The 5,647-nt window shown below is 34.8% G+C and overlaps 1 long non-coding RNA gene across 2 annotated transcripts; it reads right to left on the reverse strand.

The window, feature by feature from the left end:
• Window positions 1-899: 899 nt before the first annotated feature.
• LOC132035148 (uncharacterized) lies at window positions 900-5,568 on the reverse strand. 2 transcript variants are annotated; one of them, XR_009409184.1, is made up of 3 exons: window positions 2,683-5,568; window positions 1,545-2,456; window positions 900-1,274 (listed from the first exon to the last, which is right to left on the reverse strand). It is a non-coding gene; the product is annotated as an uncharacterized LOC132035148 (long non-coding RNA). The 2 variants fall into 2 exon arrangements; XR_009409189.1 differs by having other exon boundaries at window positions 1,545-1,619; window positions 2,683-5,565.
• Between the last annotated feature and the right edge of the window lie 79 nt (window positions 5,569-5,647).

The following is a 5,647-nucleotide window of genomic DNA, read 5'->3' on the forward strand; positions in this document are numbered from 1 at the left end:
GAAGCATCTGGTCGTGGGAAAAGAGGCGACGTTTCAATTCTCTCAAAAAGTTTTGAGAACGTACATGCTCTTCCACTTTCCAGGCTCATGCTATGGAGTGCTCGAAAAGTGGTGGACTATCTGTATGGGGCTAGAAGCGCATTTGGACCTGGTCACGATATCAAATACCCATCATGATCTTCTAGCCTGTCCCGTTGGTTCCCATTCTCACCAACCTGCGTCACGTCAACAACCCTCAATCAAAGCGCCGCTATAAGTATACACGTTGGGATGACAGAAAGGTCACATCACTTGTACTATGGGGTTTGAAATGTCTCACTTTGGCTTATATAAGTTATCTTAGGATAAAAGCAAGGGGGGATCCTCTTGAGCTGACCATTTGTAGTCCTATTATTTTTTCTAAGCAATATACATGGAATCATCGCTTTCTTGTCAATTTTAGCTGTTTCAATCTTATTGTATGATCCTTGTTTCTTTTTAAACTCTATAACGATCCAAATTACTCTAGACCGGCTCATAAAAAGAGTTCTCGGGGTTGGATATGTCTCACTTGTTTTTAAACCCAATAAAAACAAATCTATAACTGATTTTTTATTTAAACCCAATTTCACCGGAAAAATATATGTTATAGTTAATTATTTAAGAAGTTGTAAACCATTTATAGCAATACATGAACGTACAAGAGAATGACTAACCAAAACTGCTTAGCTTCTATTGTTACTAGATGAGTGTGCTCGTGCTACGCACGAATGCCTGATTTCCTTTTTTATTGTGCTATTAAACTAATAACTTTGAACTTCATAATTTTGTATCCACCAACATTTTTTTTTTCTGACATGTAGTAGAAAAGGTCAAACAAAAGCATCTAAGTAAACTTTGAAAATGGATTAGCCACTTACTCAATCACATAAGATATCTCAAACATTTGTAAGTTTACATTTTGGTAATTTTAGAGTTCATACATATTGCTATCACAAAGAATTCCCTAAATTTTTATTCTCGAATTTAGAAATATATTGAAGAATTCTATAGCTAAGCAGATGGATTGACAAAATTGTGGTTCTCAGTTTTGTTTTTGTTGTGGATGAGAGCAATTCAATCACTTCCAAGTGCTAAACTGCTGTCTAGTCCTGAAGTTGTCTCATCTTAGAGTAATATAGGGGGATCGTGGATCATGTAAACTCCTATTGACACCCTTTTTCTTTCACCACCTGAAATTCCTCAGTTCTCTTCATCTTTAACAAAGTTGTCAGCTACATGATCAAGGCCAAGTCCTATGTCATAAGAATAATTTCATTGAAAGTTTGTGATGCATTCTAGCTTTTAGCTGCTAAAATAGAGAAGCAATCTCCAAAATTCAAAATTGGGTTAATCTCATAATTGTAGGTACCACGTGTTTCAATTTTTCGAAAAAATGAGATTTGATGCTTTTCAATACATTGTAATAATTCAACTTCCTACTTGCAACATGCTCTTTAGATAGGGAACTCCCCTTTCCTAGGACAGGATCAACTTTTTTTTTCCCTCTTAAACTAACATAATACCTGTAACGGTAAGCCCACATATGGTAATTCATGTTCGTCTTGTAATACCTGTAAATAGGCAATGTATCTGCAGAACTGCATTTTATGTTGATCCAAAAAGGGTAAGAACTTTATTTGAAGCTATTTGTTTACATATTATAAATAATGGCCAGTGATGCACTCTATCTGCTAAGATAGATAAGACATCTGTTTCAAAAGCGAACATGCATGTGCATATTATAAGACATGAAAACTAATTGCCAGGATATCCTTCTTCAGTTTCTACTATGTATCATAATTGACATGGTTAACTATATTTGTGTAAGTAAGATATAACTTCTAACATGTCCATACAAAATCTAAGAAGAAATTATTTTCCAAAAAAAACATAGAATCACCAAATTTCCATCACAAAAGGGAAAAAAGGTGCACAAAAAATCAACTGTAAACTCAAATAGACAATATTTCAGTTAATTCCGAGTTACTACTAAAATGTTTCCTTGTTTCATTTGTCTAATGGTTACCTCGAAAGTGTTCCTCGGTCAGTATAATCCTTAATAATCTTATTGGATTTATCAATCAGGCTTTCATTTGACATTAAAAAAGCTGCCTTTCTTTACATCAATGTATATTTAGCTACCAAAAAGAATACGCATGCAAATGCACAACTTGTAAATAATTAGGAGTATTAAAGATAAATAAAAGAGACTCATAGCCAAATTAAAGATAAAGCATCTGCAGCCTTTTCTACTTCTGCATATCATATGCTTCCTCCAATTGGATCTCCTTGACAAGACCTTTCCACAACAACTCCATGTCTTAAAAAAAAATCATTTAGGATGATAGGATAGGAACTTATCTTTTGATCACTTTCACCATGTACAAATATTATTTCTCACTGATTCTACAAGATATCTCTCCACATTCATTTACCTGATGTAACAAGCGGTTAATCTTAATCAGATTTGAAATTATAGCACTTTTTGACAAAATGGGAAAAACAAATTCTAAGTCAAATTAGTCAATACATGATGAGAAGCTATGAAAAGCACATGGGACATAGACCAAACTCTAAAAAGGCAACAAACAAAATTGGTACAAATTCTATAAGAGTCGAAAGAATTACAGAAAAAGCAAGCGCCATATGCATGTGGCTTACCAAACGGAAGCTAAATTCAGAAATCTTTGCGGCAAGCTCATCATAAACCTCAAAGGCCGCTTCAATTAGTTCTCGCTGCTTGTCAGAAACAATTGCTTCTATATTAGCAGGAATATTTTCTGTGACACACTTCTAACTGCAAAAAGGCAAAAATAAATACAAGCCAGGTGGAGCAATCTACCTATCATATTTCACCAGACATCTTTAAGCTAAAGACAGAGCAAATCCATTGTAACCATGAAAATATCAAGTTTTTGATTGCATGAAACCAATAAGAACGTGGAAGTCACGTTCTAACCCAATCAAAACTTGCACAACAACATTGTGGTGCCGAAGCTTTAAACTTGCATGTATGGAGAGAATATAGAACAAGTATAAGATACCGTATTGACAATTCACATGTCAGAGTTGGAGGAGAGAAGCTATGTAAGAGATAATTTCAATGATTATATATACGATGCTGAGCTGCATATTAGGAAAAGGTTCTTTACAATAATTAGTGCTCCCTGCCAAAAAATGAATAAGGCAAACTCACACAGAGTGACAGATGTAGCAGTGAATCAAGTAGCATGATATATACACAGAATAGAACACTGTCTGAACCGCAACATAACTGTGAATTCCTATTTTTTTATATTGGCAGATATAAAGGCTCCATCTTTACTATATCACAATGACTTACTCACCTTCATTATTTTAGAGGTCCAAGAAATTGACAGTCTAACAAATTTAACCCTTTCTAGTTTATTTCAAGCATGATGACAATGATTTTGACGACTTTCAATATCTAGGAAACAATGAAAATGTCGCCTTGCAGCAAAGCAACAACATAAAGATCAACAAAGTTTAACTTATTTAACAAAAAAAAAGTTTTATTTAAAATCTAGAAATGAAATAGGCCTTTGATGATACATAACTAATCTGGCTGAGAACTTACGATGGTCTGCGCCCATTGATGTGCCGTGAAATTATAGCACATTTGATGCTATTTACTATAAGTTTTACTTGGTTTTTAAGCAAGTTTTGTTCGTTTTGATGTGTTTGTGTAGTGTTTCAGGAAAGTGGAACTGTAAGGCAGGAAAGATGATGTTTTTCAGAAGCTGAAGACAGGTTGAAGCAGTGGGCCGTACATCAATATACATCTCGTACCTATTCCCCGTACCTTGTTGGAAAGTACCAGAAAGGCTCGATTTGATGAAGGTGAAGTACGAGATACAAAGTACGGGCCGTACCTTAATGTACGTCCCGTACCTCATTCACGTACATCAGCAGAAGTTAACAGAGAGAAGTGAAGTTGGAAGCTGAAGTACTGGCTGAAGTTACGCTCTGTACATTAATGTACGGGTCGTACTTCATGCCCGTACATAATGAGACGCGAAAAGAGAACAGAGCCCGTACATTCAATGTACGGGAAGTACTTTTTCTGATGAAGTATTGAATTTTGCAGTCTTGAGAAGATTGGATTTGTGCCTTATAAATAGCCAATAGGGGTTTTGAGAACAGTATCACTTCAATACCAATTTTTAGTTTAGAGACTCAATTTCACAATTTTGGTTACTAAGGTTTTGTGCAAGGCTTTTGGACAAGATTATTAATTTCTTCAATTCAATTCAGTTGTAAGCCTCATGATTTCTATAAATTCTTATTATTCTTCTTTGTCTATGAGTAGCTAAATCAATTACTAACGTTGTGTACCCTAGGATGGGTGTTTTGTGATTGGGAATTGGGATTGATATATGCATAATGGATTGCTAGGGTTTATTTATTCTTTGTTCTTCATTCATAATTAATGGTTGCAAACATTGATTAAAGCCATAAACTTTATTTAACTTGGGAAAGTATTTAGGGTTGGGTAAGAATATAACAAGAACTCAAAGCTTTAAACTTTGTTTAATAAATTCACTTAGGAATAAGAAGAATTTACTTGGCATAATTAACCGTTCTTCATGCATACTTTCTTATCTCTGGGAAAAGCATAGAAAGAAATAATCTTTTCTTATTGGGAAATAGTCTAGATTCACATAGAGGTTAAGTGCATTCATACAATGATCCATTAAGAGTAAATCAAGATCGAGAACCATGATCATACACTTATTCTGACGGGGACACAACCTTTGTTCTTTTTACCCATATATTTACAACTCAATTACTAGTCACTCTAAATTAGTCCACAAATCAAAACTCTTATAAAACCCTTTTTCTGGAATACACCAGGACCGTAAGATTAATGTAATACTCGTTTAGTAAGCTTTTCACACCATATTCCCTGTGGGATTCGACCCCAACCTAGTTGGGTTACTATATTTGAGAGCGTCATCTTTATGCTATTAACTAATGTATTTTGAGCGTATTACATTTTGGCGCCGTTGCAGGGGAATACGGTTTTGAAATTACTAAATAGTGTTTACTCTTCTTAAAGTCTTTGTCGTATTCTAACACACCTTATTTGCTACCTTGTAAACCAGGTGATCATGGCGTATTTACACTTCCAATCGAGAACTTTTTTAGTGATGAGTCAGATATGGAGGAAGACTTTGCATCTGCAATAGTTCATCCTAGGTGTTACACCTCGGAAAATTTCATGTCATTGAACAGTAAATAGACTAGTGCAGGGTGAGAAGTATATGATGTCTTTACAAGTAAGAAAGGCTACTTAACAGTTCTAATTAAGATTCCAAAGACATTTGAGGCAAGAGAAGAAAGTTTGATGAGGAATATAAGGTATAAGTCGTGTTTTGGAAGGGTTTTGCAAAGTATCAAACTAATGTTGACTTAATAATGTCTTGAGGAAAAGTTATAATGCACCTTAGGATGTTAACGAAGTGCTAAACAAGTGTTAAGAAGGTTCCATAAGGATTGGAGATCAAACGAAGCGGCGAGAACAAGATCGGAGAAAAGGTGAATTATACGACCATTTATACGGTCCCTATAAAAATTTTATGGTCCGTATAACTTCAAAGGACCC

Source organism: Lycium ferocissimum, chromosome 2 (genome assembly GCF_029784015.1).
Source record: "Lycium ferocissimum isolate CSIRO_LF1 chromosome 2, AGI_CSIRO_Lferr_CH_V1, whole genome shotgun sequence".
NCBI lineage: Eukaryota > Viridiplantae > Streptophyta > Magnoliopsida > Solanales > Solanaceae > Lycium > Lycium ferocissimum.